The sequence below is a fragment of the Macrobrachium rosenbergii genome, chromosome 16, assembly GCF_040412425.1.
Source record: "Macrobrachium rosenbergii isolate ZJJX-2024 chromosome 16, ASM4041242v1, whole genome shotgun sequence".
NCBI classification, from domain to species: Eukaryota; Metazoa; Arthropoda; class Malacostraca; order Decapoda; family Palaemonidae; genus Macrobrachium; species Macrobrachium rosenbergii.
Window position 1 is genome coordinate 8,351,226 of NC_089756.1, and position 13,221 is coordinate 8,364,446.

The 13,221-nt window shown below is 33.9% G+C and overlaps 1 pseudogene; it reads left to right on the top strand.

Moving 5' to 3' along the window:
• Positions 1-13,221, top strand: part of LOC136846876 (uncharacterized) — a 50,843-nt pseudogene that overhangs the window by 10,711 nt on the left and 26,911 nt on the right.

Below are 13,221 nucleotides of genomic sequence, written 5' to 3' on the forward strand. Positions count from 1 at the left end.
TTTTATCTGTTTATTAATTTGTTAATTAAATTTCTTATCTGTTTTAATAAGAAAAATCTCTTCTTTCTGTATTTCCTTTACCTCTTCTTTATAATGAACACCATATTCTTTCGAAGCTAGACTAGGTTTCACCTTCTGAATAATAATCTTCTTCGTTTTAACGTGCTTTTTTTCCCATTTTTATATAGGGTAAGCACGATGCCTTCTTTTGAAGGACTTTGATTTGGCGGTGGGGTAGGCCGTAGCCTCGATCGGCTGACCTGCCTGACATCGCTTAGACCCCAGCTCCCTTTCTTCCAGCAGCGAGGAGAACTGGGCGGGTAGGTCGGCAGTTCGAGACGTGTAAGAAGTCTGTTATGTTTTTTAGATGTTGGAGTGGCTTTGTTTATGTGTGTATTAGTCTGTAACACCCATTTGCTTTCAGCAAACCTATCCGTTGATTACAATAATAATAATAATAATAATAATAATAATAATAATAATAATAATAATAATAATAATAATAATAAAAGCATGCATAATTTTTGCACCTGTTTCAAAGGAGCGTTAAAATATCTACACTAAGCCCGAAATGTTTCCATCTATATCCATAACATGCGCCGAGTCATTCATCTTGAAAAGTCTTCCAATGATAAATTGACTTTTTAATCTCAAGAACAAATATAAATAAGAATTCATGAAAATTATTGGGTAACCTTCATGCAATGAAAAATTGACTTCTTTTAACCTCAAGAACAAATATACAAATATTCATGAAAAGTTATTTGGTAACTTTCATGCAATGAAAAATTTACTTATTTTAACCTCAAGATCAAATATACAAAATTCATGGAAAACATATGGTAACTTTCATGTAATGAAAAATTTACCTCTTTTAACCTCAACAACCAATACACTAAATTCAAAAGAATTATTTGGTAATTTGCAATAAAAAAAAATATCGAAACGAGCACTACAGGACATTATCAATGGTCGTCCTGAAATTCTCGACCTTAAAAGTACCAGCACTGAAAAAAACGAGCTTTTGTAACAAGAGAACATGATCAGTCAGCTCCTGAAAAACATTAGACAACTCCGTTCGAAAAATGGCGCTGTAACAATGATCGTTACGATAAAGACAGTACTAATTGAAATGACCTTTTATTTTCCTTACTCCAAAAAAAAAATATATATATCAACTATTTGTTAATTAAATGAAATTACCAAGCTTCTATCCAATTACTTTCCGGCCAAAACAAATACGCATTAAAACACCAACATTATATTTTCGAAAAAAAATGCGCGCAAATACACGAACATATAACTTTTTTTTTATTATTTCGAATTTTTGTAATTACTGCGATCATGACACGACTGAAATATGATTTAATAGGAGAAGCTTTACCTTTTATTAACAGCAACGTCATTTTTATTACAGTTCCTGCATTAATTATGCATACAATATGAAATTGCTTCCACCGGGCTTTAAATTACGCGATAAAAATGAATATTTTTCAAATGCTGTTTATATTCGCATTTGATGCTGAAATATTTACGCTCTCATTAATATGCATGATACGGAGGCTTTGCATATCAATTGTCCTCTATCAATCATCTGGCGTTTTCCTCTCTATTTTCCTGTCGCCTTTTACATCTTCATTTTTTACCTTTTTCTTTTTCGTGTCCTCTATCAATCATCTGACGTCTTCATTTCTATTCTCGTCGCCTTTTACATCTTCACTTCCCCATTTTCTTTTTCTCGTCCTCTATCAATCATCCGGCATTTTCATCTATATTTTCGTCACGCCTTTCACATCTTCGCTTTTTCATTCCTTTTTTCGTTATCTTTTGCACCTCCGCCTTCATTCTTACTCTCAATTTCATTTTCAATTTTATACGGGGTGAACAGATAGTTATCCTGATTATCTTTGAATTATTCTGAGGAGAAATTCGTGTAAGCAAAAAACTATCTATATATTATCCAGAAACTATAAAAGGATTCGACAGAATCTTTCGTACACACACACACACACACACACACACACAAAGACAAAGCGATAAATACAATAAGCTTATGTGCATATGATTACCGCGGGTGTGTCATAATAATATAATAAATGACGGACGAAATGCTTAAAAAAAAAATTCAAAACATGGTAAGCCACTCATGGTGGTCCATTGCAAGCAGCTACTTATGACACTGGTGGTCCGGTGATAAACCACTTAATTTCAAATCCTCATTTACTGCAAATATTATAATCGTTTACCTGTCCCAATCTAAACATCGGAAGGCATCGTCCCTTACCCGGAACAGACCTAGATTCCTGGAAATTTCATAAAAATATTTTGGGGGAACAAAGTGCAACTGAAAGAGGACCAACAATATAAAGATGCAAGTCACGTTTACGAAGCAAGTTTCGTTCAGGATGAACCAAACTACCTGGCGGATAATCGCTCAACTGATTGTTCATTAGATAATGAAGTACAGAAAATTTTTACTTGATTCCGGAAGTTACGATTAACTCAACTTTTAAACGAATGTTTTCTTAACAGATGCAATCTATAAAAAAATCTGTCTTCTAAATGAACTTGAACACAAAACTATATATATATATATATATATATATATATATATATATATATATATATATATATATATATATATATATATATATATGTGTGTGTGTGTGTGTGTGTGTGTGTGTATACTAGCTGACCAACCTGGCGTTGCCCTGGAAAACTCTGAATGACAACCGATAAACTCGCTCTCTCTCTCTCTCTCTCCCAGGTTCTAATTTAAACTCATTCATTAATTGTATGAGAATATACTTCTTTTTTTAATAAGAAATATTTAGACTATAATCTGCTATGCCTTTTTGCTTCTTTCCTATCATCAAGTAATTGCCGCAGCAGCTAATTAGATATTTCAATGTACCTATTTTTTAGTGATTTTTTTAAATAGTATCCAACAGGTGTCCCTTACTGATAACTAGGGCTAGGATACTTATGCATTTGCATATTTTCATATGCAAATGCATATTTTAAGTGATTTCGATAATAAGTGCATATTTCCTAGATACCCGTATATCAATGCATATTTTGGCAAAATATTCATCTGGCAACACTGTACGACGTGGCAACAAGGCAGTCTCTCTCACGCCACGACCGACAGTCAAGAAAGGTCCGTGGTGCTGTCTCTGCCACTGGTCCTTAAAATGCCAAAAGTCCCAAGAAGCCAAAATGAAGTACTTCACGCATATGTTAAGGAATATGATGCATTCAAAACTGACGGAGGTGTGCTGTATTGCAAATACTGCGAAATACAAGTGTGTGTCAGGGAGCAAGAAGTTCCAAGTCCAGCAACACCTCAAAACCGACTCGAAACTTCAAAGTCTGGCAGTGCGCATACGGAGCAGCAGCTACTAGTAGACGTATGTGAACCAGGTCCTAGTCGTTCAACGCAGATTTGTGCAAGGCATTTATTTCAGCTGTTATTCCTTTACATAAACTGAATAATGCATGTCTTAAGTCATTGCTAGAACAGTATACTGGAAAAATAGTGCCAGACGAATCTACCTTACGGAAGAACTATGTTTCTCAACTGTTCAACGACAACCTTGAAATTATTAGGAGCAAGGCTTGTGAAAAGAAAATATGGGTGTCACTCGATGAGACCACTGATGTTGAGCAACGGTGCATTGTGAATTTTGTTTTTGGTATGTTGGGAGATGAAGCAGAAAAGGCTAAATGCTACTTAGTGAATGTCGGTGTCCTAGATAAAGTGAACCACTCAACTGTTGCTGCTTTCTTCAATGATTCTCTGCAATTGCTGTGGCCGACTACGTTATTGTAAGAAAATGTTCTTTTGGCATGCACCGATGCTGCACCTTACATGTGTAAAGCCATTAGTGAACTGCAAGTTTTGTATCCGAAAATGATCCACGTGACCTGCTTGGCCCATGGTTTGCATCGTGTGGCAGAATTTGGCTGGTTGGGTGCTATTTTTAGTGCATATTTTGCTGCATATTTTCCAGTTTTTTGCTGCATATTTGCATGCATCTTTCGTGATTTGTTAGTGCATAATTATCCTAGCCTTACCGATAACCTACAATATTTTGCCTTTGTTTCACAGCCCTTTCTCATATCACGCCTAACACAAGCAGTAATGAATTATACATCAAGAGAAAGGCAATTAATTTTACTTTTGTGCCGAATAAAATAAATATGTTGGTATCTGTTTAGCAATTTTTGGTGAAGTAAGAAAAAAAATGGCAAAATATTTTCCAATACAGCTAACTTTAACTCGTGATACGTATGCTTTATATTGCTTTTAAGGACATTTTTATCATAGCATAATAAATTACAACCCATTAGCATTACAATGACATCAAATTTATGAACGTAACATTAAGTATAAGGTTACACAGAACGATAGTAAAAACTTGCCGCTATGCATGTTCGTACGGCAACTATATCAACCCTTACAGATCAAGGCTTGGTAAACACCTACCGGTCAGTTTGCACCTTTGGTAATGACGTAATTAGGTATCAAAAACAAAAACAATCCCTTCGTGGGGGAGTGTAAGGCAAGCGGTTATTTCTTGTTTTGAACAAATACACGCTGATAAAAGGTAGAATTGAATATATATCATTCTAATAAATAACCTTAAACAATCATTTTATTTTCCTAAATGACGGGAATACAGCAAAAGGTGCGAACTGACTGGTAGTTAATCTTCCAGTCTTGCTGTTCATGGGTTGATGTAGTTACCACTGTTCATTTCAAATTAAAGTGTGTGAATCATCGAATATAAGTTGATGCTTCGCTTTTCATGCATATTCTATGTTCGTGATTGTATGGAAAACGTTAATTAGTTCTTCGATCAAATTTATAATGTGCCGAGATAGACACGGGAAGGCCTGGATATATGGTTAACTGGCAACCGTTTCATCGGCTGTCTCTTTCCACCTTTTCTGCTCCTCACCACTCAGGTTGCCGATAATCAATTCCAAACCTCCTTTAAAATGATATAGGTTTTCATTGGTGATTTTATCCAGGTAATAAACAGCTACATTAAGAATTATCATAATGATCAAAATTCACGTAAAATTCTGATAAAAAAAATTGATGTTACAGGGGATTTATTACTGCAGGTTAATCATACATCTAACAGCGCCTGGAAGAAAACCTGGAGCACCTGAAGGAAAACCTGATGGAACTATTGAAAACGAAAATTTCATGGGGGTAGAGGTTTGAAACTTACCCTAGCATCTAAGTTGGGTCAAATGTTGGCCACGTGCATTTTGAATTACATTGCTTTATGACTGAATGAAAGTAACTCTAATATAGTCAAACACATCTGTTTAATATTTTTGGATAAACTAAACTGATTATAGGGTTGCAGTGGGAGGAGTTCAATGACGTCACCAACAGAAAAGGTGGTTGTTTTCTGCCCAAGCTATTGGTGACTCTCATAAAGTTACTGTAGAAAAGGTGAACAGCGCCAGTAAAAACAAAAAATTGCATTTGTTTTGTCTGTGTTTGTATTTCTGTCAGAGGGTAGGGGTTTGTGTGTGTACATATATATATATATATATATATATATATATATATATATATATATATATATATATATATATATATATATATATATATATATATATATATATATATATATATATATATATATATATATATATATATATATATATATATATATATATATATATATATATATATATATATATATATATATATATATATATATATATATATATATATATATATATATTATATAAAGTTATCCTTACACATAATGCCAAATTTTGGAGATCGAAGTATAAAGCTCTTTCTATAATTAACACAAAATAAACAGAATGCTTTTAATGTTTCTTGATATTCCCCCGAACAATCCTCACAACCATTTGTAGGCTGTGACGCAATGAGCTTTGAGAGCAATTTGGCTGTGTTTTTACAAGCCACCCGAAGCGACCAGCCCATACCAACTGATGAGATGAAGCAGAATTGCTTTCAGTGTATTTCAAACATTCGTGCATTATGTAAACAACGCTAGGTAGCTTTTAGTGACCACCCTCAGTAGTTTGCAGTTAGTTTTAATTCTCTTCGGTTTATTCATGCAGTTCAATCAGATTGTTTCCGGTGTCCCTCGCTCTCAAATAAGCTGCAAAAGCCTATTTCGGGGGATTCGCAATCAAATGCAATATGCCAATGTCACTTTGTTCCATATGAATGTTTGCGTATTACGAGTGGTGATAACAATGCAACAAACAGACTTGAAGGCTCGCCACTGTGTTGCATAACATTCTACCTGCAATACAATTCATGACTTAGAGTTTTCGTAAAATACCCAAGAGTTTTATTACGCAGCCCTTGAAGAGGAAGAAATTCCCAGTGGCTTGCTCATTTGAGAACCCTCAGTGGAATTACCGAAAAATTTGTAAAATAGACTGTGGATCTCTTCTTGAAAATGTGTCTCAGAGAAGTCCCACGTTATTCATTGCAAAAAATCGAAGGAATAGCAACCCCTGCTTGACATTCGCAAAATACAATTAAGTACATCATTCTGAATACAAAATAATAACTAAATATGCCTCTTATTTCAATTAAAAAAAATTAAAATTACTCGTGGGTTAAATTCTTAAAGAAAAAAAATATACGGATCTCTTCATAGAGGTCTATAAAAGTTCACACAAGCCTAGTCCGTTCTTTAGACAACGATGACTCGTAAAATGTGTGTGTGTGTGTGTGTGTGTGTGTGTGTGTGTGTGTGTGTGTGAGAGAGAGAGAGAGAGAGAGAGAGAGAGAGAGAGAGAGAGAGAGAGAGAGAGATACTTACAGTCCATTTCATGACTGTACTTTTCTGTTAGTGAAAGTCTACGAGAAAAAGTCCACGAGCCTCATGTATCTGTAACACAAAAAACGCTTCTTAAATCTCACAAGAATATTTCTCTCTCTCTCTCTCTCTCTCTCTCTCTCTCTCTCTCTCTCTCCAAAAGCTAATCTAGAGTTCTAAGAACACCTTTCGTGCTTCATCTCTCCCATTCTCTGTCTACCCATCTCTGTCTCGTTCAATATCTCTCTTTCTCCTCTTTCCCTGTAACTATTCATCCACTGACTTTAAACAATTCAACTTATTTCGAGCACCCTATTCTACACCACCAAAATCCCCTCGGTTTCAAACGCGAGGGCTTTCGCGGCGCGCAAGCGAGCACCACCATCATTTAGGGGAAACTCTGATTACAGAAACTTTCCATTTTCGTCGTCTGGGAACCAGTTGCCCAATTAATACCGGGAAACGCCTGCAGAAGGAATTTCTGGGGATCTGCTACGTAAAGGTCTCACGAAGGCGGTGGCGATCGCATATCACGAACCAATCGTTCCAAGAGACGCGAAAATGTTCCTTTGCAGACATCCTTCCTTTAGCTTCTTTTCCAACTTTCTGACATCCTCAAATTGAGGCTTTCTTTTAGTTTTTTCGAGTTTCTTGGTATTTTTTCCACCTTTGTTTTTTACGTTCATGTTACCGTCATTGCGATCATACACTACATGCTCTTTTAAAATAGAAATTTGCGTTTCTCGCGAAACATTCAATAATTACCTGCATTTCCGTTTTCCGCCACTGCTTGGTTGTACATACTGAACGTCGCTAAGCTGCTCGTGAACAAGTTATGTTTAAGTTATGTAAGCATTTCTCCTTACCTCAAGGTCCTTTGTCCTTAAAATATTGATGTCATGTTCTTCGAAGATTTCCATTTATCTTTTAATGCTGTATCTGCCCTGCAAATCTCAATTTCTTGCAGCAAGTCCACGTAATCTATGAGGCCAAAGCTTCTCTACGACCAATGTGGTGTGGCATGGAAACCTTTTACTTGTTTTTTTTTTTATTATAACGATGCGGAACTAGCTACCTAACACCATACCCAAGTTTCAACCAAAGCAACTCATGTCCTTGATTTTTTATTTGTTTACGTATATTTAGTATCCTCCATGTTGTCTTTGTTGTTGGTAGATTAAGCTAGTTTTATACCACCACGGGATCTGGATCGTACGAACAGCCAGTGAATGGCATGGAATGGAATATAAAATTTAGGCCAAAGGTCAAGCGCTGGGACCTATGAGGTCATTGAGCGCTGAGAGGGAAATTAAGAGTAAAAAGTTTTTAAAGGAGTAACAGGATGAAAACCTGAAAGCAGCTGCATTATGAAACAATATTATTGTTAGGAGAGGGTTGAGGAAAGCAAGATGGAAGAAAGAATATGAACGGAGTACAGTAAAAAGAATGAAAGGGGTTGCAGCTAAAGAACCCTAACCAATGCCTACAGTACACCGCGTGAGGTGTACTGACGGCACTATCCCCTACGGAGAGAGTAGCCCATTAAGAAACTGAAGATAATTCTAGAAATAAAATATCGGCAACGATCATGTTAAATCAGGATGTATCCCTGTCAATACCTTCCTAGGCTTGGCGGAGATTTGCAACCTCCTAGCGATCTTGTCTTTCAATTTTATTAAATTTATATATAACAGATAATATCGCTTCATCATTACAAGACTGTCGTAACTCCAAAATCTTGATTTTTCAGGAGAAGCGTTTTAAAGTTTCAAAGTCCTATAACTTTAACAATTTTACCCAAAGCACACTCAAGTGGAACCCTATTTATCTAATTATGATAGTAAGTTTTGTTGCTTTGGGTAAAATTGTTAAAGTTATAGGACTTTGAAACTTTAAAATGCTTCTCCTGAAAAATCAAGATTTTGGAGTTACGACAGTCTTGTAATGATGGAGCGAATATGTTCATACGCACCCAAGTACATGTAACGTTCTATAAGCGTCCTTTTTCCTGTATGCTGTTCCACCTTAATCATTTCGTTCTCCTTTTTCATAGATAATTTTTCATACATAACTATTTGGCTATTTCATGAATAACTATTTGAATATTTAACTATTTCATAAATAACTATTGACTATTTCATAAATTACTATGTGACAAATGCCTTTTATTTAGTAGCCGAGATCAATACTTCTCGACCTTCTGGGTACTGCAACAAAAACGTTTAGATCTTTACTACTCTAACACAATTCTCCTTGTATTTTCAGTATTTGCCCACATATTCTTCTGCTCATTTATTAATCATTTATTAATCTGTTAATATATTTTGTGCTTTTTGTAATAAATGATATCTTCTTTCTGTATTTCCCATTACCTTCTTTCTAATGAACACCATATTTTGGAAGCTTGAATTTTAAGTCAATGGCCCCTGCGGTGTGCTTCCTTCATATGAATAGGGCTCACCTTCCGAATAATAATAATAATAATAATAATAATAATAATAATAATAATAATAATAATAATAATAATAATAATAATCATCATCATCATCATCATCATCATCACGAAACAATCGCGTGCGCAAAAAAGCCCCAACGATTACAGTCGTCTCCTGGAGTCCTTGCAAAGCGTAAGAAAGGACATAAAATAGGACTCCTGTCAACGGAGATCCTATTGACCCTTTGGATATAAGGATATCTGACAGGATCCACTTCCCTCGGTGTCGCTGGTAATCCGTTCATCCTTCTTGTCGGTCCTGACACGCCGAATAAATGGATCCTATCCTCTCCGGAACGGGGTCAAAGGGATCAGCGACTTGTATCGCTACTCTTTTTATCTCTCTCTCTCTCTCTCTCTCTCTCTCTCTCTCTCTCTCTCTCTCTCTCTCTCTCTCTCTCTGGCTTTGAATGCACTTTCTTGTTATGTCAAAACGTCTTCTTACGCTATTTTTATTGAGTTATTTTTTCTACTTTCTAATATTAATGATGCACTACTATTTTGCAACAATTTGAATTCACTTTTTTCTTAATGAAATTGATCTAAATAATGTAAATGGATAAATGTGAATTTAAATAATGATTCAATCGCTTTCGTTCCCAATTCACAAGCAGCAGAGGGACCAATTAATCTGAGCTTTATGGATATAGGATTTTGAGCAGATTTCATATGACATTGCAAAAATCATCGGTGAGGGCTGCAGTTACTGGTGAAAGGAGTGTTTAACAATTAATTTTCGATATAAATATCAAAGCGGATTAATTTTCATTAACACACACACACACATATATATATATGTATATATATATATATATATATATATATATATATATATATATATATATATATATATATATATATATATATATATATATATATATATATATATATATATGTATATACATATATATATATATATATATATATACATACATATATATATGTATGTATATATATACATAAAAATATATGAATACATGCATAGATATATATGCACATATACAAATACATGCAAGCATGTATTTACTGTATATACAAGTATAGTTTAATTGTATAGATGTTCTCTTCGTTCCGTTCAAAGTTATTTAAACATTATCATCTGCGATGAATTTTAGAGGTTTGAAAACTTCAAAAGAACTCTAATGATACCTTAAAAGCACAACGTAATATTCAATTATCTCTCCAGCCATTTCTGAACTGCGATTTATGCATCTGCATTTTTTCTTGTCGATTTATCATAATACATTTTTTACTTGTAAAATATGGTATTCATTTCTTCACTGTTTTTTTTTATTAGAAATCGACATTCTATCCTGAGGAAAGTTACTTGGGAAGTTTATGTCATCTTTGGCTCTCTCCACAAGGAAAGTTTACGCGTTAAATAATAATAATAATAATAATAATAATAATAATAATAATAATAATAATAATAATAATAATAATAATAATAGTAGTAGTAGTTTGTAAAAAAAAATCCACAATTATATAGTAAACTATATTAGTATGTAAAATACAAAACCAAAGTCTTTCCAACACCTGAACGGTGTTCCTCATCAGTGTTTGTCTTAGCGTAGAGTCTTTGCTTTTGTATTTTACACTGTAGTACAGTTTACTATATAACTGTGGGTTTTTATTACACAAACTGTTTATCACGAGATTGTGAATTACTTAGCAATAATAGCAACAATAATAATAAATTTAACACCTATTTATATGTAATCGGTAAATTTAACCTCGAATGTAAATAAATTTAGCCATGAAACCCATTTCGAATAACTCAAACTCGCGTGGTTTGCCGTCTTGCTTTTCTTGAATTGTGAAAAAAATTATTACCTGAAGATTTGAAAATTGGTTTTCGAGGACGAAGGATTATGGCGTGAGGCTTCGAGTCTCGAGCGAGGCTGAATGGAATGTTTCTTAGCTTTCTGGATCTCCAAATACAATTATCGTTATTATTAAAAGTTCTTTTCACTTTTCGTTTACTGGTTCGGTCTGTTTGTGCAATCAAATTTTGCAGGGCAAATGAATATTTGTAATAGTGTTTTTTTTACTGGTTCGGTCTATTTGTGAAATCAAATTTTGCAGGACAAATGAATGTTTGTAATAGTTTTTTTTATTGGTTCGGTCTGTTTGTGAAATCAAATTTTGTAGGGCAAATGAATGTTTGTAATAGTTTTTTTTATTGGTTTGGTCTTTTTGTGAAATCAAATTTTGCAGGACAAATTAATGTTTGTAATAGTTTTTTTTATTGGCTCGGTCTGTTTGTGAAATAAAATTTTGCAGGACAAATGAATGTTTGTAATAGTGTTTTTTTTATTGGCTCAGCCTGTTTGTGAAATCAAATTTTGCAGGACAAACGAATGTTTGTAATAATTTTTTTTATTGGTTCGGTCTGTTTGTGAAATCAAATTTTACAGGACAAATGAATGTTTGTAATAGTGCTTTTTTATAGGCTCGGTCTGTTTGTGAAATCAAATTTTTCAGGACAAATGAATGTTTGTAATAGTGCTTTTTTTTTTATTGGCTCGGTCTGTTTGTGGAATCAAATTTTGCATGACAAATGAATGATTGTAATAGTGCTTTTTCTATTGGTTCGGTCTGTTTGTGAAATCAAATTTTGCAGGACAAACGAATGTTTGTAATATTTTTTTATTGGTTTGGTCTGTTTGTGAAATAAAATTTTTCAGGACAAATGAATGTTTGTAATAGCTTTTTTTACTGGTTCGGTCTGTTTGTGAAATCAAATTTTGCAGGACAAATGAATATTTGTAATAGTTTTTTTTATTGGTTCGGTCTGTTTGTGAAATAAAATTTTGCAGGACAAATGAATGTTTGTAATAGCTTTTTTTTATTGGTTTGGTCTGTTTGTGAAATCAAATTTTGCAGGACAAATGAATGTTTATAATAGTGCTTTTTTTTATAGGTTCGGTCTGTTTGTGAAGTCAAATTTTGCAGGACAAATGAATGTTTGTAATAGTTTTTTTATTGGTTTGGTTTGTTTGTGAAATCAAATTTTGCAGGACAAATGAATGTTTGTAGTAGTGCTTTTTTTATTGGTTCGGTCTGTTTGTGAAATCAAATTTTTCAGGACAAATGAATGTTTGTAATAGTTTTTCCATTGGTTTGGTCTGTTTGTGAAGTCAAATTTTGCAGGACAAATGAATGTTTGTAATAGTGTTTTTTTTTTTTACTGGTTCGGTCTGTTTGTGAAATTAGACTTTGCAGATCAAATAAATGTTGCAATGACGTTCTTTTTTATTTGTGAACTTATACTTTGAAGATCACCTGGATGTTTGCAATAGTGCTTTTTTATTGGCTCGGTCTGTTTGTGAATTCAGGTTTTGTAGATCAAATGAAAGTCTGTAATAGTGATTTTTTATTGTCTCGGTCTTTGTGAAATTAGACTTAGTAGTAGTTTTTTCATTGGCTCGGTTTGATTGTGAAATTAAACTTTTTAAATGTTCGTAATAGTGTTTTTTTTTTTTTTTTTATTGGTCCGGTCTGTTTGTGAAATTACACTTTCGAGATCACCTGACTTCTGTACCAGTGTTTTATTTTTTTTGTTTTTGTTTATTGGCTTGGACTGTTTGCAAAATTAGACTAGTAACCAGAATGTTTGTAATAGCGTTTCCCGTACTGAAGTCTCAGCTCAAAAATAAGTACGACTCTTCTCATCGAGAATGAAAATGTCCCAGACTGAGCCTTTCAGCCGTCAATGGGAAAAACAACAAAAGAAAGTCCCCCTCTCCCCCCCCCCCCCTTTGGAATAAAGATAAATTTACAAAACGAAACAAAACGCTCCCAAAGACTAACAGTGTGTAACACCTCCCTCCCCCTCTCCCCACCCCTCCCTCCCTCCTGGGAAGAAATATAAATTTACAAAAAAAAAAAAAA